Source organism: Bos indicus x Bos taurus, chromosome 15 (assembly GCF_003369695.1).
Source record: "Bos indicus x Bos taurus breed Angus x Brahman F1 hybrid chromosome 15, Bos_hybrid_MaternalHap_v2.0, whole genome shotgun sequence".
Lineage (NCBI taxonomy): Eukaryota > Metazoa > Chordata > Mammalia > Artiodactyla > Bovidae > Bos > Bos indicus x Bos taurus.
In genome coordinates this window covers 29,075,944-29,102,007 of record NC_040090.1, presented here as the reverse complement: position 1 = coordinate 29,102,007, position 26,064 = coordinate 29,075,944, and the positions used below count along the sequence as shown (strand labels likewise).

Genomic DNA, 26,064 nt, shown 5'->3' with positions numbered 1-26,064 from the left:
TTGTTACTTTGATACAAATCAATGAGTGTTATTTCACAATGATCTATGGAAACTATTGCACACATAGACAAAGCTCATTCTGCATCTACAAAATTTACCCCTCATCAGAAAATTTAAAATGGATAAACAATGGCTATAAACCAGTCAGGGCTATGGGAAGTCCAAGATGGCCGCTTGGCTTTTCCCGGCTCCCTGACAAACCTCACTTTTATTTGATAGGGTAAAGCCTTTCCTGGAAAAGGAAATGGCAACCCACTCCAGTATCCTTGCCTGGAGAGTCCCAGGGATGGAGGAACCTGGTGGGCTGCCGTCTATGGGGTCGCATAGAGTAGGACACGACTGAAGCGACTTAGCAGCAGCAGCAGCCTTTCCAGGCTGCAGGGTTAATATCTCACAATGGAAAAAATGGTTACAATGCATTTTCTGCAGTCTGCAGTGGTCAGGGCATCCACTTTGCTGGACAGGTCATAAAGACACTGGTAAAAACTTCATGAGCTTCTTAGAGACTATCACTTTTCACTGATGTCCTTTATTGTCAGACAAAGACCACAGAACAAAGGAATTGGTACATGAGATTAAACAGACTGCTAAATATAATTCAATTTTCATGACTCTTTGTCTGACACATTACTGGCTTCTAATCTTTGTTTTCAGATATGTAAAAAAAAACTCAAGTCACTGATGGCTTAAAACAATGTAGTGATTTATACCTGTGGGTAAAATTAAAACATTTTTCTTTTCTCCCAGCCTCATTTCTCCAGAAATTGGATACCTTAAGTTCTGAACAACCTCATCAAGGTAAAAAAGACTGTCTCCAGACATACACAAAAATCTCAGCGTATACTGGGGAGCCCAAACTCATATAGATGAGATTAACAACCGGTTGGTGGATTTAGAAAATGCAATGTAAAAAAAAAAAAAAAAGAAAGAAAATGCAATGTTACTCTTAAGAGAAGAAATACAAAATCTTAAATTACAAATACATTTAAAGAGTGACTAGAACATTACTACTTTCTGTGTAACTCCCCAGAAATAAAACCAATCTAAACACATCTGGGAAAATGTTAGACGGCACTTGCAGGGCCATATGGCTGACAACCTTACTCTAGCTATTGAAAAGCTGCAAACAAGAATCATTGGCAAGTAGTATGCTTCTCTTAGACTATTACCAGATACAGACACACTTTAAGGAATAGCAGAGAGCCTTAACTCATTGAGTCCTGTCCAGTGGATCCAAGATATCAGAGGTGGTCTCATTGAAACACTAGCTATGCTTTGCTGTTTCACTATAATCTTCTCTTCAGTCCTCAGATGCACGCAAAAAGCCCTTTGAGAACTAATGAAGAAAGCAGTTTCAAGGTCAAATATCTTCTGCTACAAAAACAAAAAGGGGGATATGCAGGGATTAATAGTCAGCCGCCCGTTGTTCTGGCTATAGCATGAGAAAATCACCATGGGGAAAGAATAAAAGCAAAATATAGCAATAAAAATAACCCAAATGAAAGTACATCATGTTGATTAGTTGGGGTCGGCATATTCTGCTAAACTAAGGAAAAACGTAGTGTGGACATTGGAACACCAGGTCAGCGCAAGTTCAGAACACTGCTTGTGCACACACTAAGATGTTTTCCCAAGGCATATGTGGGTCTATGACCTCCAGCTAGATGAAGGCCCTTGTACAAGAAAATAACAAAGATAGTTTAAAGTAACCAGTAAAATGGGAGATGTGACCGGGGGCACAGGAGGCTGACTTCATCGTAGCAAAACAGTTATTTTCTGCTTGCCAAGACATGGAATAAAAGTGATGGGCTCTGAGCAACAGGGCTCTTGATCCAAGAGGTCTTGAGTCCCCTGGTCCCATCTCTAAAACTTTAATTCTGTCTCTGGTTTCTTTTTCCCAAACTGTGCATCGACCACTTTCTATCCCTACCTGCTGTACTGGCTGCAGCAGATGCTGCTGCTGCTGCTAAGTTGCATCAGTCGTGTTCGACTCTGTCTGGCAGTCCAACAAGAGGGGAAGTCAAATTCAGTCTTAGACAGGCTGTGATGGAGGTTCTGAGCAGACTATCAGGGAGGATGTCAAGTACCCACCTACACAGTCAAGTCTGGAGCCCAGGGGGATGTTAAGCTGGAGATGCAGTTTGGAAGTGTTGGTCCTATAGACAGACTCCGAGGCCATAAGCCTGGACGAGGTTTCTGCTGGAGAGAGAGTGGAGAGAAGAGAGTGGGTCCAGGGACTGAGGGGGCAGGAGGGACCCCAAACACTTAGCCTGGTAAAAGATAAGAGCTACCATGGAGACACAGGGGCTGCCAAAGAGGCAAGAGGGAAACCAGGAGATTGTGGTGTCCACAGACCAGCTGTGTCTGAGGCTGCTGAGAGGTCAAGATGAGAGCTGAGAATTGACCACTGGATTCAGGAGCGTGGAGGCCATTGGTGAACTTGTCAAAGGCAGTTCCGTGAAACAGTGATGTTTGAAGTCTAGAAGAGGGAGAACAGAATGGGAGGGAAGGATGTGGAATGCAGATGGCTCTTGCAGGAGTTGTGCTCTGCAGGTGAGGTGCAGAATAGGGCAAGAGGCGGAAGAAATGGTGGGGCTGAGAGGTGTTTAGGTAGAAACTGGTACTGCACATTTGTGAAAAGGAACAGTGGACCTGGCAGGTGAAAGGAAACAGTTATTGCAGCCAAGTAGTTGGGTGGGTGGGAAAAGAACGGAAATACCCTATAGTTGGTGCTTCACTTGCCGAGTAAGGGGCAAGATTTGAGCAAAGGTGATCTAACAGATAAAGTATTGCCTGAGGAGTGAACTGTAATTATCTTCCTCCCTATTCAACTTGGTCCAGGGTAGGTGGTTGCAAAGGTTTCTCCTAAGAAATCAGTCCTTGCTGGATCAGGCACAGTGAGACCTTAGGGCTGGTCTGGATACCTACCCACACCCCTCGCAAATGCTTAGACAACCTCTGGCTGAAACAAAAACCAGAAGGTGTCTCAGAGCTCAGAGAAGCCTCCAGAGTCAGAAGAGGAACCAGGATGGTGGAATTTGCACCCTTGTTGGTGTCATGGGAGCACAGGTTTCAGATTTTGGGGGCCCTGCAGTGGATTCTCTCTTGCTTGATCTTAGGTAAGGTGAGCTGAGATGGGAATGGCCAACCATGGGCACCAGCCACTTCGGATATACATGGTGCATTTTTAGGAGAAAGACACAGATATGAAGGGGCTGCTGATCTCATTGCCTGGGGATTACCTGGGATGGGGGACAACTTTCTCACCTGGCCTTGGGGGAGCTTTGCCAGCAGGAATGTGTCAGACTATCTGTGCCCACTTCCAGCCCAGCCCAGGACCTGGGAGTGTCAGAAACAGCACAGGGAGGTAAGTGTTTCTGGGCCTGGAGCTACAGCAAGGGCAGCTGAGAAATGGGACGTGAGCCTACTGGTGCCAGGAGCAAGAAATTATACCTTCTCCCTTATCCTGAGGGCAAAGGGGAGCCCCAGGAGGGCTTAGGTACCGGAGTGACATGGTCCAATCTGGATGCAACAGGCTGCAATCCAGGAATCTACAGTGTTGGGGTGTCTGGGGAGATAGATGACAGGGAGCAGTTGTTGCCAAATCAAATTTGGGTCTGCTTGTGGGACCACAGTAAAGCCCATATACTGACACTGGATTATGGTCAAAAGTGTAGCGTTTATTGCAGGGCCAAGCAAGGAGTCCGGGTAGCTGAGACTCAAACTATAATTGAGTTATCCATGATTTTCAGGGTACAGTGTTAGAGACTGGGTGAGGTAGAGTTGCTGGGTGCATGATCAGCACCAATCGTCTTGGTGTGATAACTGGGAGACAACATCACCAACCTCTGGTTCCGCGTGGTCTGAGATCTACCGGCTGGTAAGCAAGTTCTTCTACCTGCTCAGTATCTGCAAACAGCTCAAAGATCAGAAATCAGATCAGATCAGTCGCTCAGTCGTGTCCGACTCTTTGTGACGCCATGAATCGCAGCACGCCAGGCCTCCCTGTCCATCACCAACTTCCGGAGTTCACTCAGACTCACATCCATTGAGTCAGTGATGCCATCGCCATCTCATCCTCTGTCGTCCCCTTCTCCTCCTGCCTCCAATCCCTCCCAGCATCAGAGTCTTTTCCAATGAGTCAGCTCTTTGCATGAGGTGGCCAAAGTACTGGAGTTTCAGCTTTAGCATCATTCCTTCCAAAGAAATCCCAGGGCTGATCTCCTTCAGAATGGACTGGTTGGATCTCCTTGCAGTCCAAGGGACTCTCAGGAGTCTTCTCCAACACCACAGTTCAAAAGCATCAATTCTTCGGCGCTCAGCCTTCTTCACAGTCCAACTCTCACATCCATACATGACCACAGGAAAAACCATAGCCTTGACTAGACGAACCTTTGTTGGCAAAGTAATGTCTCTGCTTTTGAATATTCTATCTAGGTTGGTCATAACTTTCCTTCCAAGGAGTAAGCGTCTTTTAATTTCATGGTTGCAATCACCATCTGCAGTGATTTTGGAGCCCAGAAAAACAAAGTCTGACACTCTTTCCACTGTTTCCCCATCTATTTCCCATGAAGTGATGGGACCAGATGCCATGATCTTCGTTTTCTGAATGTTGAGCTTTAAGCCAACTTTTTCACTCTCCACTTTAACCTTCATCAAGAGGCTTTTGAGTTCCTCTTCACTTTCTGCCATAAGGGTGGTGTCATCTGCATGTCTGAGGTTATTGATATTTCTCCCAGCAATCTTGATTCCAGCTTGTGCTTCTTCCAGTCCAGCGTTTCTCATGATGTACTCTGCATATAAGTTAAATAAACAGGGTGACAATATACAGCCTTGACGTACTCGTTTTCCTATTTGGAACCAGTCTGTTGTTTCATGTCCAGTTTTTTTTTTTTTTTTTTTTTTTTCATTTTTTTTTTTCATGTCCAGTTCTAACTGTTGCTTCCTGACCTGCATACAAATTTCTCAAGAGGCAGATCAGGTGATCTGGTATTCCCATCTCTTTCAGAATTTTCCACAGTTTATTGTGATCCACACAGTCAAAGGCTTTGGCATAGTCAATAAAGCAGAAATAGATGTTTTTCTGGAACTCTCTTGTTTTTTCCATGATCCAGTGGATGTTGGCAATTTGATCTCTGGTTCCTCTGCCTTTTCTAAAACCAGCTTGAACATCAGGAAGTTCATGGTTCACATATTACTGAAGCCTGGCTTGGAGAATTTTAAGCATTACTTTACTAGCGTGTGAGAGGAGTGCAATTGTGCGGTAGTTTGAGCATTTTTTGGCATTTCCTTTCTTTGGGATTGGAATGAAAACTGACCTTTTCCAGTCCTGTGGCCACTGCTGAGTTTTCCAAATTTGCTGGCATATTGAGTGCAGCACTTTCACAGCATCATCTTTCAGGATTTGGAATAGATCCACTGGAATTCCACCACCTCCACTAGCTTTGTTCATAGTGATGCTTTCTAAGGCCCACTTGACTTCACATTCCAGGATGTCTGGCTCTAGGTGGGTGATCACACCATCGTGATTATCTGGGTCGTGAAGATCTTTTTTGTACAGTTCTTCTGTGTATTCTTGCCATCTCTTCTTAATATCTTCTGCTTCTGTTAGGTCCATACCATTTCTGTCCTTTATCGAGCCCATCTTTGCATGAAATGTTCCTTTGGTATCTCTGATTTTCTTGAAGAGATCTCTAGTCATTCCCATTCTGTTGTTTTCCTCTATTTTTTTGCATTGATCACTGAAGAAGGCTTTCTTATCTCTTCTTGCTACTCTTTGGAACTCTGCATTCAGATGCTTATATCTTTCCTTTTCTCCTTTGCTTTTCGCCTCCCTTCTTTTCACAGCTATTTGTAAGGCCTCCCCAGACAGCCATTTTGCTTTTTTGCATTTCTTTTCCATGGGGATGGTCTTGATCCCTGTCTCCTGTACAATGTCATGAACCTCATTCCATAGCTCATCAGGCACTCTATCTAGCAGATCTAGGCCCTTAAATCTATTTCTCACTTCCACTGTATAATCATAAGGGTTTTGATTTAGGTCATACCTGAATGGTCTAGTGGTTTTCCCTACTTTCTTCAATTTAAGTTTGAATTTGGCAATAAGGAGTTCATGGTCTGAGCCACAGTCAGCTTCTGGTCTTGTTTTTGCTGACTGTATAGAGCTTCTCCATCTTTGGCTGCAAAGAATATAATCAATCTGATTTCGGTGTTGACCATCTGGTGATGTCCATGTATAGAGTCTTCTCTTGTGTGGTTGGAAGAGGGTGTTTGTTATGACTAGTGCATTTTCTTGGCAAAATTCTATTAGTCTTTGCCCTGCTTCATTCCATATTCCAAGGCCAAATTTGCCTGTTACTCCAGGTGTTTCTTGACTTCCTACTTTTGCATTCCAGTCCCCTATCATGAAAAGGACACCTTTTTTGGGCTTTAGTTCTAAAAGGTCTTGTAGGTCTTCATAGAACCGTTCAACTTCAGCTTCTTCAGCATTACTGGTTGGGGCATAGACTTGGATTACTGTGATATTGAATGGTTTGCCTTGGAAACAAACAGAGATCATTCCGTCGTTTTTGAGATTGCATCCAAGTACTGCATTTCGGACTCTTTTGTTGACCATGATGGCTACTCCATTTCTTCTGAGGGATTCCTGCCCGCAGTAGTAGATATAATGGTCACCTGAGTTAAATTCACCCATTCCAGTCCATTTCAGTTCGCTGATTCTTAGAATGTCAACATTCACTCTTGCCATCTCTTGTTTGACCACTTCCAATTTGCCTTGATTCATGGACCTGACATTCCAGGTTCCTATGCAATATTGCTGTTTATAGCATCAGACCTTGCTTCTATCACCAGTCACATCCACAGCTGGGTATTGTTTTTGCTTTGGCTCCATCCCTTCATTCTTTCTGGAGTTATTTCTCCACTGATCTCCAGTAGGATATTGGGCACCTACTGACCTGGGGAGTTTCTCTTTCAGTATCCTATCATTTTGCCTTTTCATACTGTTCATGGGTGGTCATGGTGGAGAGATCTGACAGAATGTGGTCCACTGGAGAAGGGAATGGCAAACCATTTCAGTATTCTTGCCTTGAGAACCCCATGAACAGTATGAAAAGGCAAAATGATAGGATACTGAACAGTATGAAAAAGCTCAAAGATAAGGCTCAGAATATTATCTATAGCCCTTAGAGATGAACTAAAGGTCCTTAACACTGTTGAATGGCTAAATGATTATTATTTTGTCTTGCTTGACTGTTATCCTTTGTCTCTGTTGGGCTTCCCTGGTGGGTTAGATGGTAAGGAGTCTGCCTGCAATGCAGGAGACCCGGGTTTGATCCCTGGCTTGGGAAGATCCTGTGGAGAAGGAAATGGCAACCCACTCCAATACTCTTGAGTGGAAAATTCCATGGACAAAGGAGCCTTGTAGGCTAGAGTTCATGGGGTCTCAAAGAGTCAGACACGACTGAGCGACTTCACTTCACTTTTCTCTGTATTTATTATTTCCATGAATAATTTATTATTTGACAAAGGTTAGGAGGTGAAGTGAAGTGAAGTCGCTCAGAAGGTCGCAGAGATCCTGCTCAATTACAAAGTTATAATCTACAAACGGGATTACCACATAAACCCATCACCACATAAACCACATAATCCGACCCCCTGATTTTTTTGTATCTGTATACCTCATGAGCCAAAAATGGTTTTTACATTTTAAAAGCTTGTATTTTAAATGATTTATTGCCTATGTAATATTCTCCAACTTGCCCCAAGGAGTCACAAGTCTGATTATTTACAATTTCGCTTTTTAAGGAAAGAAGACTTTCCTAAGTCTAGGGAGGCTGGTAGTGGATAGAGAGAAGGGGACCCTTTCTAAGGATACTTAGGAGATGGTCCACAGGCAGAATGTACAGGCTGGCATGAAAGTAAGGGGTCCCAGTGGGCCAGTAAATGCTGCACATGTAGTGAAAGCTGGTTCACACTGGACATAGAGCAGGCATTTGGGGGACATGGCAAAGAAGTGGCCAGAAATGTCAATAGGGACCTGTCACCAAGGACTCAGGGCCCAGAAACAAATACTTTCTAGTGAGTTACTTGTTTGTTCTGTTTTCTTTTTTCCTCTCCTCTGTAGCTCCAATACTTACACAGTATTTAAAGCCCCTTTCAAATACTTGGTCTTGTTCTCAGCTGCATCTCCAACTCCTAGAAGAGTTGGTGCCCATTAACCTTTTTTTTTTGATTGAATGAATGTTGGGAGACATACTAGTAGAATTGAATGCCAGGTTCCATCCTACTGACTTGTTCTGTGAGCTTAGCCAACCTGCACACCCTTTCTGGGTCTCAGTAAAGTGGGGTCTTACATTTTTTCTTTGGTATTATGAGGGGGAATGTAGGGGTTTTCCTTTCTCACGGACTGAAAATACTTCCAACTTAGGATCTGGCCAGCTGACAGGAGTTAATGGGTGACCTGAGAGTGAGGAAGAGGTTGAGGTTGGGGGTGTTCTTTCCAGTCAACTGGAAATGCCCCAATTTTCCTAAGCTTTTTTTTCTCACTGAAACATGAATACATGCTATTGTAATAGTTCCAAACAAATTCTGTTCTAGAAGTGGAAAATTTTCTCAAATCTTACCCTCCAGGGAGCCACTATTAACAACTAGGTTTTATTCTCTAGACATGAACATGGGAATTTTTGTTTCATGGGTATAGAAGTTCAGTCTATGAAGATGAGAGAGTTCTGGAGATGAACGATGGTGATTATTAGACCACAACATGAATGAATTTAATGCTGCCGAACAGTACACTTAAAAGTCATTTTGGGAATACGACCAGGAGTGGGTATGCTGCATCCCATGGTAGCTCTATTTTTAGTTTTATGAGGTATATCCATACTGTTCTCCATAGTGCCTTTGTCAAGAAAAGAATAGTTTGAAAAGATATGTGCCCACAATGCTTATTGCTGCACTGTTTACAATGGCTAGGACATGAAGGCAACCTAAATGTCCATAAACAGAGGAATGGATAAAGAAGATGCAGTAATATACACACTGGAATAGTAATCAACTATAAAGAATGAAAAACAATGTCGTTTGCAGCAACCTGGATGGACCTAGTGATTGTTACACTTGGGTGAAGTAAGTCAGACACATAAAGACAAAAATTATATAATATTGCTTATATGCAGAATAGAAAAAAAGGATACAAATTAACTTATTTAAAACAGAACTTAAGGGTCACAGATGTGGAAAACAAACTTATGGTTACAAGTGGGTAATGGGGGAGAGATAAACAGGGAGACTGAGATTGACATAGGCACACTACTATATATGAAACAGATAACTAATAGGAACCTGCTACTAAGCATAAGGAAGTACTCAAAACTCTGTAATGGTCTATACGAGAAATGAATTTAAAAAAAGAGTGTATGTATGTGTGTATATAACTGATTTACTTTGTTCAACACCCAAAACTAACACAATACTAAAATGAATTATACTCTAATGAAAATTTTAAAAAATAATGCAATTCAAAAAATTATTTTGATGATAAGTATTATGTTAAATATATTTTGGGTGATCAGGCACTCAGTCATCTCTGACTCTTTGTGGCCCCATGGACTATAGAATGCCAGGTTCCTCTGTCCATGGGATTTTCCTGGCAAGAATACTGGAATGGGTTGCCATTTCCTCCTTCAGGGTATCTTCCCCAGCCAGGGATGGAACCCTTCGTTGGCAGGCAGATTCTTTACCACTGAGCCACCTGGGAAGCCCATAAAAAATGAAAAGACAAAACAAAGTGCCCAAAACAAAACACTGAAGTCAGCACCATGAGGGCAGCAATATCTGTGCGTTGTGTGTGGCTGTCCCGCACCTGGCAGCCAGCCTACTTTGGCTTCTGCATTTTACTACTGTTCAGACTGGGAAAATCCCAGGGACGGGGGAGCCTGGTGGGCTGCCGTCTATGGGGTCGCACAGAGTTGGACACGACTGAAGCGACTTAGCAGCAGCAGACTGGGTCAAAACTGTCTTCCTCCTGGAGGAAGAGAGAGTTCAGCCATGAACGTCAGGCCGTTTACCCTACTTTTAACTGGAATACAAGTGAAGGCTGATCTTCTTTAAGAGTTTGAGTGCATGGTGTCAAGTGGAGGGAATGGAATGTAGAGACATGATATTTTCTAAGAATGAGGCTGCTTTGGCATCAGATTAAAGACAGCCCCACAGATCACCTGACTCTGAGTTGAAGCCAGGATTAGCCTGTGAAAGGGACTCAGAATCCTAAATCTGAGAGAAATTCTTTACTGAGCCTGCTCCCAGCCCTGTTGCACTCCTGAAGGACAGGCCAAGCATGAGTTCCCTTCTTCCTCTCTCCTCCTTCATCAGGACAGGGCCTGGCAGTGGAGGAAAGAGCTGAGCAAAAACTAAAGAGCTCAGGGAGTTGTATCAAGACTGAGCAGCTTAGTGTAGCCAGAATTTGGGGTGCATGTGGGTGGGTGAGGCTGGAGCAAGAAGGGGATCAAGTTAGCAGTGGGGAGCTTGAAGTCAGGCTGAGCTGCTTGAGCTGAGCCTCAAAGTTATAAGAAGTCATGTGAGGACTTGAGCTGGAGGGGGAGATCTATCTATGGAATACAGGATTTATCTATGGAAAGATGGGCTGGGGGTAGACAGGAAGTGGGCTGGATTGAACAAATATCTTTTCTCTGGGGTCTCATAGAATGGATACTAGAAAGAGTTCATCCTGTCACATTCCACCAGGCATTTATTGAGCACCTGGTGAATACAGACAGAAAGGGAAGTGGAGGGGGAAGACCCAAGTAAGAAAGAAGCCTGGTGCAGTGGGAAAAATTAAGTTTGGACTTAGGCCTACCTGGCTTCAAATTCAGGCTCTCAGTGTGACACAACAGGTGTTGACTGCATTCCTGTCTCCTTGAAGTCTTGGGAAGCTGATCTCTTCCTCCTGGGGTGAGGGGTTGACAGGACAATGCTGCTATTGCTGTGTAAATGGGAAGAGCTCATTCCTTCACCTCACTGACCACTAATGCTCCTGCTTCCCTTCCCAGCCATTCTCTGCAGTGTGGTCTTCATAGCCCTCTTGTTAACAAGATTCTGAATCATCAGTATCCTATAGATGATTGAGCCAAGCTGTGGCAGGGGGCAGGCACAGCAAAATGGTAAGGCGCTGAGTCATGAGGAAGTACAAGGACTATTTCCCCATCTCGGTGAGTAAAGGGGTGGCTAGGGTCCCACGTGTCCATGGGGAAGTGTGATCCTGTGTGCAGTGAGCAGAATACTGGGCTTGGAGACAGGAGCCAGGCTTCCAGCATTATGTGGCCTGGGGAAGAGACAGCTTCTCTCTGGTGATGGTTTCCCACCTACAGGGATGTTGGGTCAATGATGAATGGACAGGATTTGAAGGAGCTCTGTAGTGTATGTAGCTCTGTAGCAGGTGTATGTATCTTACAGGTGTAAAGCCTTCGGTAGCCTAAGTTTGGGGTGAGGGAATCCATACAAATGTAAGATTTTAAGAGACCAACTAGTCCACACTTTATCAGATGATGAGATTGACACCCCAAGAGGGAGGAAGGTGTGACCAAGGACATAGAGACAGGGTTTTTGTTTTGTTTTTATACTGTTTTTAAAGTTTGTACATTAGCTCTGAGAATAGAAGCAGAACAGAGAGCCCTCAGGATCTATCCTGCCCAAACTCTGATAAACTGGGTCTCCTTGGACAGAGCTTTGTCCATTCTGAATCTTAGTTTCCCCGTGGATCCACTAAGCAATCTGATGACTCCTCTTCTGAGTGCCACTGACCCTCTAACCCAGGGTACCTCATGTCCATTTGGACACTTGATCCTGGACCCAAAGCTCAGTCCTTAGTAATGCAGGCCCCTGAATTTAAGTGAGCTGAACTTTGATTCCTTTCCTGAATCCCAGACAGACTAAACCCTTGGATATAAGCACCTGTGATGGTTAATTATCTAGTGCGGATAGGAAGAGGAAGGCAGTGAAGACAGAGAGGAGGCAGGCAGGGACAGGTGGCCCTCTCTGGACACAGAGAGAAGAATGTATATGGTGTCACCTCTGAGGGTGGACATCATAGGTTCTAATACAGGTTCTGCAACATACCAGCTGAATGGCCTAGGGTTAGCTACACATGATCTCTGAGCCTCGATTTCACGTGTTAAGTGGAAATGTTGCCACATACATAATTGGGTTGTGTGGATTCCATGAGACATCACGTCATCCTCGGACCTTCTGCAGACAGCAGCTTGGTCTCTTTTCACACCTGGAGGTGCTGTCAATTGCACATTTGGCAGAAAAACAGTGCTGAGCGTCTCTGTGACTGTCTCATCTACGTCTGTTCTGTCCTTCCTCTAGCCAGGCATCTCTCTCAGAGGGTTTCAAAACTCAGGCACTATTGACATTGTGGTACATGAAGCTGATTTGCAGAAATTCCTTGTGCACAGTGTTCAGGATTGTAGGCCACTGCAGGCCTGTGGCACCAACATCTGCGGAAGGCAGGCAGTACCACCTAGTGGCCAGCAGAGGGAGAGATGATAGGCACTTGGAGTCCCCAGTCCTGGGCTCAGGCCTCCAGAGGGGGCTGTAGTAGGCAGATTTCTGGGCTCCCTTACCTCCCAGGGGAACTTTCAAGTCATCCACAGAGCTTCACAGAGCAGTCCCTGCAGGGATCTTAGGGTGGAAGGAAGTAGCGGGGCCAGAGATTCTCTGCTGTCTACTGAAAAAAAATGCACAAACTAAAAATTGTCAGGTATTTTGTTCTAAGACCTTACTGGGGACTGTAGTTGGGAGATAGCCTCTCAGAATCTCTGAGGAGCTGTTCTAAAAGGTAACGGAGGGTCAGGACTTCTGAGTTTTGCTGGGGGGGGGGGGGGGGGGGAACAGAAAGTTATGTAGAGAAACATCAAAAGATTTCTGCCAGTCACAAAAAGCAGATGTCTCCAGTTAATGATTTTCATGCTTTTCTACATGTGGGGAGATGCAAAATCTGGGCTCACTGCAATCATTCCTGTGATGTGCATCCTCACTCTCTGTGACCAGTATCCTGTTTTCTTCCATCCTGAATTCCTTTCAAGGCCCATTGTCAGTGGCAGCTACAGTGGCTGCTGGCTTGAAGGCAGGCAAGCAATATTCCTTGCCCTAACAACTCTGCTGGGTCTACTCCACATTACAAGCCTTTGCGCTGTGATTCTATGAGCCACTGCCTAGTGGTAGAGTTTCTAGGGAAATTAGGAGATTAATTCTGAGCACTGGAGTTTTCTAAACACACCCTATAGGCTTCCTAAAGAGCTAATGGTGGAGAATCAAGCAATCTTTCCCCAAGAACAATCTGTTTCCACCTCATGCTGAAGGTCAGTCCAGGAGCTGGGTTTCTCTGTGAAGATTTCATTATCCCAGAGCAGCAGTGTCTACACAGGCCAAGGCCTGAACAGGGGTGCAGTGCTGTGGGCAGGCTGTGACCTGGTGTCAGGGAGTGCTGCAGACTTGGCAGGACACCTCCCTGGCCCCTCTCCACCCACACCTGTGGGTATCACCGGACTTCATGCCCCTCCTCCTGGCACCCTCTTCCCTGCACCCTGGGGTCTCTTACACTGAGTCACAGGAACTCAGGGGTCAGCCCTGACCCGGGACAGAACTCCAGCTGCCACAGTCCTTGGAGAGATGCTTGCTCCCTCCTGCGATGGCTCCTTCATTCTGGGCGGGCTCTGCCTGGGATAAGGTCTCCCTTCACGTAGGACAGGGGCTTGTGTCCCTGTCACCCTCCTAGGAGTCCTACCTCTGCCTTGGGCAGAGGCTTCCCTTCCCTGGTTGGCTGTATCAGCTTCATCCATTCATGGGTCCGTTCTCTCCGCGTTCGTTCCACAGTCTCCCAGAGCATCTCCTCTGCTCCAGGCCTGCAGTGGGGACAAGGATCCTCAGACAGTCTCTAATCTCAGGACACTCACATGGGGTGTGACAGCACTTGGGCGCAGGGGACACACAGAAGTGGTCAGCACAGAAAGTCAGCAGGGAGACTGGGCTGGGGGGTACGAGATGCAGCGCCAGTTCACCAGCTTGCTGTCCCTGCAGCTGGTCAAGACCGCCGAGCTGGACCCCTCCAGGAACTACCTTGCTGGTGTCCATCCCCACGGCATACTGGCCTTTGGAGCTTTTACCAACCTGTGTACCCATAGCACAGGCTTCTCATTTTTCCCCGTCATTTGCTTACATTTGACCGTGTTGAATTAGACTTTCCTGGTTCCCTTCCTCAGGGATTACATCATGTCAGGGGCTGAATCTTCCCACACCTGGGAACCCAGGAAGACCAGGGCTGGAGGCATGAAGGAGGGATCTTAGGGAGGGTTTCTAAGAATGTATTTCCTCTAAGAGCATGTATAGTAGAGAAGGAGACTAGACACAGGGAAGCACTTCCCACATCTGTGCTCAGCAGTGAGCTTGGTGAGGGTTTGGGAAGAGGGGAATGACTCAGTCCTAGTCCTCAGGGAACTCCCAGTTGCAGTGATAGAGTGTGTAGGGACTCACACACCCTCCCCTCGAAGCAGTTCCTGGCCTCTCAGCCCATACCTAATCACCTTCCTCTCTTCCCAGAGATGGTCTCACCAGACAAGGAGAGCGCTGCTCACATTCTGAGCAGGGAGGGAGGCGGCAACCTTCTGGACATCATTGTTGGCAGTGCCAAGGAGGCTCTGATAGCCAGGCCTGGAGTCTATAAGCTGGTATGGTGGAACCACAAGGGTTTTATCAGGCTTGCTCTGATGCACGGTGTAAGGCCAGTGCGGAAAAAAGAGAGCGAGCCAGGCATTCAGGCAGAGAAAGATTTATTGTAGGAAGAGAGAAAGAAAGTGACTAGCTTTAGAGAAAAACCAGTGCCCTCCCTTTACAGACAATCCTTCTTATACCCTAAAGTTGGGAAATTGTGCCCCAGTAGGAGGGGTCCTCTTTAGCCTGCAGCTGGGGGTCTTGTGGGGTCTAGTTGAAGGGGTCTCATGGTCACGTAGTCTTGAGAAACTGGCACCAGCAGGGAAAAACAGGATAGAAAAAACGGGATGCCCACTAGGGCAATGTGGCCACTGTGACTTCGCCCCTTGTTTGTCAGGTCACCACGATGTACCATATTTTAACTATACGCTATGAGCCTCTTGTGATCTCTAACATTCCAGCCTTTTTGACATAGGATAAGGGCCGAAGGTCAGTCTTCTGTATCTGTTTCACGCTGGTTTGGGACGATGTCATGGGGTAAGATAAGAAAAGACTGGAATGTGGGTTAAGGACAGTCTGAGTGGGCTCGAAGCTTTTGATAATTGGAGCGAGTTAGAAGCAGCTCATGAACAATCTGGTTGGTGAAGGCTCATAGGCAATCCTGGAAAAAATTTGAAAAAAGATGCCTTAGACAGGGGCTGAAAGTCAGAATGAGGGTTAATGTGAGAAGGGGGCCCAGTAAAGGTAGGACCCATGGCATCCAATCCCAACTGCTTAACCAGTTTTACCATGAATTAATGAGATGTTGATGTATTCTTGAGGCCCTATTTATCAGATTCCTTGCTGCCTCCTTTACAACACCCGATTTATTGATGTAGAAACAGCAGGCTTTGTCTAGAAAAAGACGTAGGCCTCCTTTTTCTTCTGTGAGAAGGTCTAACCCTCTTCTGTTTTGAAGGACCACAGCTGCCAGGGAATCTAGTTAGCTCTGGAGAGTAATAAGGCCAATGGCTACTTCTTCTAGGCTTTCAGTAAGATCCTTAGAGAAACTCTGATAGTAGTTTAAAGAGGTCATGAGCCCTGCAGTCCCTGTTCCAAACCCCACCACTATTTTCCTAAGCTTATTGATAAGGGAATGAATTGAATTGCTAGTTTGGGTTGGTTGTGGATTAGTGAGATAGGCAGTGTTTGGTTGTTAGGAGCAACAGAGATTTGTCAAGCAAGATCAGGGTTATTTGAAGGGGCTGAGGAGATACGGAAGAAATGAAGTATCAAGTCTTCTAATGTCTCATTACAAGCGTGAGTTGGAGGCTCAGAAGAATTAGGGTTAAGGGTGGCAGAGTTAAGAGTAGGGCAGCATTCAAAAGAGAACTCAGGAGTTTCTAGGAGAGTGACATGAATTAGTTGGATGCGAGAAGGTAATAGAAAAGAATGTGATGTTACTCTCACATGGCCTTGTGTGAGAGTAAATTCTTAAGGTCATGTGGTGAGCAAATGACCTTGGGAGTCCCCAAAGTAGGTTTTTTTCTTTCTTGAGCAAGAAGTGTAGATGCGGCCAGAGCACACAGGCAGCCTGGCCATCCCTGTATGGTGGTATCCAGCTGATTTGACAGATAAGCAATGGGGGCAAAAGAAGGGCCCTGCATCTGTCCTAAGACTCCCAGGGCAATTTTTTGTGTCTCAGTAGTATAGAGTGTGAAAGGGCGAGAGAAATCAGGTGGTGTTAAAGCTGGGGCCAAGAGAATAGCTTGTTTTAGAGCATTGAAGTCTGAAAGGATGTTTGACTTAGGCTCAGGAGGCTCTGAAAAATCCCCCCGGGTAGCTTAGTATAGGGGTTGTGCTAGGAGGGCAAAATTGGGGATCCAGAGTAGATACTCAGCCAAGCCCAAAAAGGGCAGAATTTCTGTTTTTGATGCAGGGATTGGAAGGGCAGATAAAAGGAACTTTCTGTCAGTAGTTATATGTCTCTTTGATGGTATCAGGAGAACTCTAAGACAGGTGACCTCAGGAAGGGAAAGTTGAGCCTTAGTAGGAGATATGTGATACCTCCGATTGGCTAGGAAGTTGAGGAGTTGTATTGTATGTTACTGGAGTGTATGAGTGAGGGGCTACAAAGGAGAAGGTAATCTACGTATTGGAGGATAGAGCTTGGGACAAGATAGAAGGAGGTTAAGTCTGAGGCAAGGGTTTGGCCAAAAAAAAAACGAGGACTAGCACGAAATCCTTGGGGAAGGACAGTCCATGTTAATTGTTGGGAGTGATGAGTGTCTGGATCTGTCCAGGCAAAGGCAAAAGGATCTTGAGAATCTAGGTGTAAAGGGATGGTGAAAAATGCATCCTTGAGGTTCAGGGCAATGAAATAGGTAGTAAAAGGAGGAATAAGGGAAAGAAGAGTATAGGGATTTGGGACTACTGGGTGAATGGGAATGAGAGTAGCATTAATAAGTCTCAAGTCTTGAACCAGGTGGTAGGAGCCATTTGGCTTTTTAACAGGTGGGATAGATGTATTATAAGGAGAGTGAGTAGGGTGCAAGAGATCCTGATACAACAGCTTAGAGATGATGGGTTTTAACCCCTGTTGATGTATCTGGGAAATAGGGTATTGAGATTGATTGGGAAACTTTGTTGGGTCTTTTAGACGAATATAAACAGGAGTATGGTGGGAGGTGAGGAAGTAGTAGGTTCAAGAAACAGTAGGCCAGGTAGGGAAAAAGATTTGGAATAGCGAGGAAAGCCTTGAATTTGAAGACCAGATCCCTTCCAAGGATTGGAGTGGGGCATTTTGGGAGTATGAGGAAAGAATGAGAGAATGGGGTATTTTGAAGTCTGCAAGGCAGAGGCTCAGTAATCTGTGGTGTAGACACTAAACTGTCAACCCCCATAACAGAGATCTGAGAGACTTTAGTTTTTCTGGAATAAGCAGGCATGGCAGAATGCTGCTGCTAAGTCGCATCAGTCGTGTCTGACTCTGTGTGACCCCATAGATGGAAGCCCACCAGGCTCCTCTGTCCACGGGATTTCCTAGGCAAGAGTGCTGGAGTAGGGTGCCATTGCCTTCTCTGGGCATGGCAGAATAGGTGGCCCCCATGTCGATAAGAAAAGAGACATCGGTTTACCTGCCACTGTGAGAGTTACCCTGGGTTCCATAGAGGTAATGAGAGTTGGGGCCTGGGGCCCTGGGCACCTTCAGTCTTCAGCGGTGAGTCCAAGGAGTCTGGGCAGAGCTGGGTCTGAGGACTCCTGCTTGGGACCAGGAGGAGATGTCTGGATCCCTAAAGGAACTACCTTCCAATGTCTCTTTATGCCACAATTAGGACTTGGACCTGGAGCAGGCCTAGGCTTTGGGCATGAGCAGGCCCAGTGCCCTTCTTTACTGCATATGTAACAGGGCCTAGATGATTTTTTTCCTCAGTCAGAGGATTGAGGTTTGGAGCCATATAGGGCAGTGGCTAAGAGGTGATATTTAGCCTGATCTCTTTGAGCCTTTTCTAGTTTTGCCTGTTCTTCTGGGTTATTGAAAATTTTTAAAGCCAAATTTATAACATCTCGTTGAGAGGTTTGAGGGCCTTCCTCTGGCTTTTTTAGCTTTTTTCGAATGTCTGGGGATGATTGGGAAATAAAATGAGTATTAAGGACAAGAGTAGCTTCTGTTGAAGTTGGATCTAATGTTGTACGTGTGTGTAGGGCTTCTGTTAATCTAGCTAGAAATTGTGCTGATTTTCATCTGGTCTTTGAGTTATTTCTCTGAGTTTATCAAAGTTAACAGCTTTATGTCCTGCCTTTTGGAGGCCTGCAATAAGGCAAGTCACCACGTGATTATGGACTGTTCGCCCTGGACACCCTGCCTGGTAGTCCCAATTAGGGTCGTCCCTGGAAACGGCAGCTGAGCCTACAGGCTTAGTATCATCAGTTTGATGTATTTCATTGGCATGAACCAGAGAGACTTGCCAGATTCATTCTTTTTCTTCTGGGAGAAGGGTAGAGGAGAGTATAATGTAATAAGACTGGGTGAGGTATTTAAATTCTTTTAAATAAGTGTCAGGGTCAGAGGAAAAAGAGCCAAGACATTTTTTGATTTGAGATAAATCGGAGAGGGAGAACAGGACAGGACGTGTACCTGAATAACGCCTTCTGTACCAGCCACCTCTCCTAAGGGAAGGAGGGGAGCCCTGAGGGATTCAGAGTTCTGTTTCTTTAAGGCCGCAGCCAGGTATGAGGAGGGGATTTAGGGAGGTCGGGATTGGGACTTGAGACTCTGGTAGTAGGGGGTGGAGCAGAAGCCCCAGAGCCCAGTTTTCCGAAATAGGCCTGAGGGGAGGGTCAGAAGCTTCAGTAGCGGCCTGAGCCTGAGAGGGAAGAGGAGTAGGGGGTGGTAGGGGGACCTAAGGTGGAGGTTGTGAGACTGGGTTGGCTACCACAGGATTAGAGGCCATTTGAGGTGCACTGTGGTCAGAAGGGTCAAAAGAGGAGGAGGAAAAATCCGAGCAGGGATCAGGAGATACAGTATTAGGGGGATGTGGCCCAGAATGGGCTAAAAATATTTGAGAAGTAGAACAGGAAGTACAGAGAGAAGGCCAAGAGCGGAAAGCAAAGAAAGCCTGAACATAAGGGATCTCTGACCACTTGCCATAGCAGCCGCAAAAGTTATCTATAGTCAAGAGTTCCTTTTTCTGGCCACTGAGACCTATTACCCAGTCGATATTGTGGCCATACAGTGTTAGAGTAATAAGTGAGTCGCTTTGGCCTTATTTCTCCTTGAAAACCCAAGGTTTTTGGGTTTTGGAGAAGGCAGTCTAAAGGGGTAGATTTTGTAGGTTGGGACTGAGAATTTCCCATTATAGTCGAATAGGGAGGGAGGGCAAGCAAGGGCGAGTGAAAAACGAAGAGAAAGCTCCGAGAGAAAAGGCGTCCCCATTTCCCCGGCATTCTCAGACAGCCACAGAGTCTACTTTGAAATGGGCGTCCCCTATTTCAAAGTGAGACTAGGGCCCAAGGACCGAGGGGATCCTCCGCCTAGGGCTTCAAAAACCAGACCAGAGAAAGAAGATCCCAGAGAGCAGGAATTTACTCAGCCGTGCTGCCGATGAAATCAGAGCCCGTGTGTGGATGTCAATCCAGCAAGGCAAGTGGAGAGTCCCTTCCCGGAGGCTAGTCCCAGATTCTGGCGAGGTCCAAGGGAGGGAACCACCGAAAGTGGGCTCAGGAGAGGAGCCTCTAGCCGCGGTGGGTCTTCCCTCCCAGGTTTCGGCACCAGAAATGCAGGAAGAGAGAAAGAAAGTGACTGGCTTTAGAGAAAAACCAGTGCCCTCCCTGTACAGCCAACCCTTCTTATACCCTATAGATGGGAAATACCCTGTCCGGAGGGAGGGGGCCTCAGTTTATCTTTAGCTGGCAGCTGGGGTCTTGTCGGTCTAGTTGAAGGGGTCTCAGGGTCGGGTCGTCACACAGTCTTGAGAAACTGGCACCAGCAGAGAAAAACAGGATATTGCCTTAAGGAAAAACAGGATGCCCGCTAGGGCAACGTGGCCACTGTGACTTCATCCCTTGCTTGTCAGGTCACCACAATGCGCCATATTTTCACAATATACTATGAGCCCCTTGTGAACCCTAACAATTTTCACCAAATATAACCAAATTAAGACTTGCTTGAGAAATAGCTCTAGAAATAAAAGTGGCCTGATGATTTATATAACCATAACTGACCATAAACGTTTTTTGCTTTATTGAAACTTTTATAGAGTCTCAGACTGAACTTTTAAAATAAAACCTTTCAGGGATAGGAAAGTCATGTCAAAGGGTTATCACAGATTTTGTCTAACAGATCTAAGTGAATTCCTAAACCTAAAAGTTTCCAATCTCTGGAGGGGTCAGAGAGAGGAAAGATAAATGTTTCAATTTGTTTACAAAGTATAATTTCACTAAATTACTGTCATAATTAGTTTAAGAGGAAGGTTTTCCCTACTCCTGGAAAACACAGTTTCAAACTTATAAATTTTCAGATAGAAACCATAAAAGTTATAAGCATATTTGCCAGTTCTTTCAGTCCTTTTGTTAACTTTTGTGAAGTCATCAGATTTCCCATTCAGTTCAGTCACTCAGTCATGTCTGACTCTTTGCAACCCTATGGATTGCAGCACGCCAGGCCTCCCTGTCCATCAGCAACTCCCAGAGCTTGCTCAAACTCATGTCCATCAAGTCAGTGATGCCATCCAACCATCTCATCCTTTGTTGTCCCCTTCTCCTCCTGCCTTCAATCTTTCCCAGCATCAAGGTCTTTTCCAATGAGTCAGTTCTTCGCATCATGTGGCCAAAGTATCGGAACTTCAGCTTTAGTTCAGAAGCTAGTATTTATTCAAAAGTCTTCCCCAGTGACTCAGCTGGTAAAGATTCTGCCTAATGATACAGGACACAGAAGAGATGTGGGTTCGATTCCTGGGTTGGGGAGATTCCCTAGAGAAGGAAATGGTAACCCACTCCAGTATTCTTGCCTGGAAAATTCCATGGACAGAGAAGCCTGGTTGACTACAGTCCATGAAGTTGCAAAGAGTCAGACATGACTGAGCACACATGCCTTTCTATAAATCTTGAGGAGTAAACATTTTTTGTGAAACTTGGTTAGTGCTATGACAATATTTTAAGATAGTAACTAGAATTATGACTGATAACATTTTACTTGGACATATCAGAATCTTAGGAACGCCATATAGTTTCTAGGATACCTGTATTAGTAAGATTTACCATACAATATAAGTTATTACTCATGTGATAATACTTCCCACATAATTCTGCGTACAAATGAACCTAATTAGTTTAATATCTCTTTGAGATGTTTCAGGGGACCTCTGAAGCTTCCCAAAGTTAGCTAGAAGTCAAAAGTGCTTCATTAGAATGATTTAAGAAGTTTCATCAACAAATATCAAAAAGGTTTAGAACACTCAGTCAGATAGAATTATAGTCCATTGTGAAACAATAGCTGTCCATTTAGCCACATCAAGGCTGTATATTGTCACCCTGTTTATTTAACTTATATGCAGAGTACATCATGAGAAACGCTGGACTGGAAGAAACACAAGCTGGAATCAAGATTGCCGGGAGAAATATCAATAACCTTAGATATGCAGATGACACCACCCTTATGGCAGAAAGTGAAGAGGAACTCAAAAGCCTCTTGATGAAAGTGAAAGTGGAGAGTGAAAAGTTGGCTTAAAGCTCAACATTCAGAAAACTAAGATCATGGCATCCGGTCCCATCACTTCATGACAAATAGATGGGGAAACAGTGGAAACAGTGTCAGACTTTATTTTTCTGGGCTCCAAAATCACTGCAGATGGTGACTGCAGCCATGAAATTAAAGACGCTTACTCCTTGGAAGGAAAGTTATGACCAACCTAGATAGCATATTCAAAAGCAGAGACATTACTTTGCTAACAAAGGTTCGTCTAGTCAAGGCTATGGTTTTTCCTGTGGTCACGTATGGATGTGAGAGTTGGACTGTGAAGAAGGCTGAGCGCTGAAGAATTGATGCTTTTGAACTGTGGTGTTGGAGAAGACTCTTGAGAATCCCTTGGACTGCAAGGAGATGCAACCAGTCCATTCTGAAGGAGATCAGCCCTGGGATTTCTTTGGAAGGAATGATGCTAAAGCTGAAACTCCAGTACTTTGGCCAGCTCATGCGAAGAGTTGACTCATTGGAAAAGACTCTGATGCTGGGAGGGATTGGGGGCAGGAGGAGAAGGGGACAACAGAGGATGAGATGGCTGGATGGCATCACTGACTCAATGGACATGAGTCTTAGTGAACTCCAGGAGTTGGTGATGGACAGGGAGGCCTGGTGTGCTGCGATTCACGGGGTCTCAAAGAGTCGGACACGACTGAGCGACTGAACTGAACTGAACTGAACCATGCACAAAACACTTTTCTCAGGGTCCAGTTTCCACAAAAGTTCTTACCACTTTCTGTACCCAATACTTTGTTCTCCCATCCTGAAATGGTCACCTGTAAGTCAGTCCTACTTCCTTTTCCCTTCATAAAATGCAGTTGCTTTCCTCATACCTTCTTTACTGAAAACACACTTCCTACTTTCTTTAAGCAACCAGGAATGGATGTTTATATTAGTGTCCTATAGATTTGTGAACATAGGTACCAGTGATAATTTCTAAAAGCTTTTGTTTTCTTATAGAAAACATTTCAGGATGGCACCGAATATTATTTATTAATAGTCAAAAATCTCTTCAGTTTCTCTGTAAGAGGAAATTAGTTTTCAGTAATCAGTGTTTCAGAATCTTATTTCATTTGAAAATGACCTAGCCATTTAATAAATTTTATTGCTTAGTATAGCCCAACTCTAGAAATTTAAGTTGCCCAAATCTGGAGAGATTATTTTAGACAGACGCACCTAAATTATAATTATTTTTAATAGAATTTATCTAAAAGTTCCTATTTCATTAAAAATTTTTTTCACTTGAGTTGCATTCCTTGTTTACAAACTTGTAACAGATATAATAATTTTAACATTGGCACAATGAAAATATTACCCCTTAATGTTAATGACTCTTAGACATGTCTGTAACAGGAGGGAAAGGGGCAGGGCACAACTTTTGAAAGAATGACTTAGCCCAAGGACACAATATGAACTGATTAGAATCAAATGGGACCAAGATGGCAGACAAGACTAGACCTTGACCCTGAATCAGCAAGTGAAATGACACACCCAGAGGTGCCATGACAGTTCCAAGGCACTGTTAAAAGACCAAGGAGTGGGTGGTGGCTCAAGTCCAGGGAATCTCTGCCCCTTCCTCTGGAATAGTCCTCCCGCTTATTAGCATATTAAATTACCCAGCCCATAAAAACTAACCATGCTACATTTCATGGCCGTTGCAATCGCCTCTGTGATGGCCCACACTGTCGGTGGAGTGTTCTCTCTGTATCTGAATAAATCTACTTCTTACCTATCACTTTGTCTCTCACTGAATTCTTTCTGTGATGAGATGTCAAGGACCCAAGCTTCATTAGGATCTGAAACCAGGTACTGTGGGTTTTGCCTGGGTTCAAGTCCCAGCCACGTGGGTTCAAGTCTCAAGCAGGATTTTGGCTGGCCTCAAGTCCCAACACATGGGTTCAAGTCTCAATCTGTGGTAAACGGTTTTATGTCTACATTAGTTAAATCAACAAATAAACACTAATATCAGGTATTTAATACTGAATATTTTCCAGTTCACATGAACCTGAAAATCATTTATGTTAATTTCTCTTGTATTTAGAATTGTTTGATTTATAAGCACTTACTTTTCTTTGGGCCAATTATATTAGCACTCATTTACAAACTAGTTTCTGCAATTAGTAATATTATCCAAAGACAAAGACATATACCGAGACATACATATATCCAAATAGATACAACAAGGGATTTTGTAGCTTTGTTTTTCAAACTTAGCTATAAATCAGATATCATAATATAAAACTCAAATTGTAAACAAGAGTTGGAATAAGAAACTTTTAAAAAGGCATTGTTCCTTTCTTCCTTTTTTTTGTGCATGCAAAAATATCAATTTTGAAATATCAAAAGAACCCCATTAACTAGGTACTTGCAAGTATGAGCCTCCTATGTATTGAATGTGAATCTGGCTTGAGTGTTAGAGGTTGGCTTTCTGACACCCCTCATTCTGTTTTTAAGACTTTGTTTTTCTTTTCTCTTTTTTAAGACCTTGTCTTTCTTGTCTCTCTATGGCCACCATGGAGATGAGCAGGACAAGGAGGGCTGGGAAGAGAAAGCTTCAGAGGCACTGCATTCTTGCTCACAACCCCCCACCCCCACCCCCACTGTTGCTTCACTCCCTTCCCTGATCTACCTCTTACCTAACTACTCAGCAAGACCACCCAGGCTTGTATAACTGAGTAACCCCCAGAATTTTGTGTGTGTGTCTTTTTTGAACCCTCAGCATCCTCCCAATGGATGATCCAGGGGAATGTCACAGGAGAATCCTTACCTGCCCTTTTCTGTGGTTCCCTAGGCCTAGAAAATTTTTCACTGGTCCCTGTGTCTGAGTTTTCCTGTACACTCAACCACTCCCACTGGAAGTTTCTTTTATATCCTGAGAATCTCTTTGTCTGCGTCTGGTCGCTTCCCTCACAAGAGAAACTGCAGATTGGATTTCCCTTCTTGCTTGGAGCCTAGGACACAACTCATTCACACGCACTTGATCACTGAAAATGCCCAAGCACCAAGGAAGTACTTGTAGCCCAATTTTCCCTACCTTGACTTGTGCACGAGGTTGCCTGGTTGCCTTAGTGCCAGCTTTCTCTCTCCCACGTAGCTCCCACTGTCCTCCAAACAGGTCTCAGGTTTTTCTATGACTTCTGCAGAGAGCCGGGTTCCAGTGTAGCAGGCTACCCATAGTGGGGTGGGACACATCTTCCCTACTATCAAAGTCCCACCTCCATGCAGGCACAGAGAACCTGGAGGAGCCCCCCAAATTGTGGGAAATAAGGCCCATCAGCCCAAACCCAAAGAATGGACTTGGAGACATGAGGTGCAGCGGGAAGCAGGGCTTTAAGACCTAAAAGTTGTCAGATATGGCAGAAAGTCTCAGAGGCTATCAGGGTTGGGCAGAGCTGGAGCCCCCTCCTGACATCAGGCTGCTCTTTGACATGGAAGAAGTTCTCGGACATCATTCCTTACAGGGGACAAAGGACCTGCTGGGGCCCAGCCTGGTGACACCGCTTGATGGTGACAAGTGGCACAGAAGTCAGTCAGCACAGCTCTGCCAGCTTACACCTGTCCTGACCCAGCCTCACCCTCTCAGGAGTGGGTTTTGCTAGGGATCCGAAAGTGGTAGACATGGCAACATAGGAGCTACTGAGGGAGCAAAGGCAGAGAGGAAGGAGCAGTCAGAGCACAAGTGGGAGAGATTTCCTGGTGAGGGTCAGGGTCAAGGTGAGTTTTTGGGAACCTAAGGCTGAGGTTTAGGCCTTTGTGCAGCAAAGTTCTATTGAGATAGAGAGGGAGCAGGGCAGACAGGGTCCCTGAGGATGCCTGGCCTGCTGTCTGGGGGACTACTGTCCAGTCCAGAGGTCAGAATTGATCCCCCAGGTAGGGAGGAGCTCTGGGAGGTGCTTGAGCTGGAGTGGGTCATGGACCAGGTAAGAGAGGCAGTGGATGATGCCTCAGGCTGGACCGAGCATCTGTCTCAGTGACCCCACAGCAGGGCAGAGTCAGCTGTGTGAGCAACTTGCTAGTGAGAACCTACTACCTGCTGGGCTCTGGGTGGATGCTGCATATACACTAAGAACCACTTTCTCAGAACCTACTATGTGCTGGGCTGTCTGGGAGGATGATTCAGGTGTGGAATCTCAGTG

General features: G+C 45.1%; 1 pseudogene; it reads left to right on the top strand.

Annotated features, from left to right (window-relative positions):
- Positions 1–2,292: 2,292 nt before the first annotated feature.
- On the top strand, positions 2,293–14,837 carry LOC113904886 (annotated as a pseudogene).
- Positions 14,838–26,064: the final 11,227 nt, after the last annotated feature.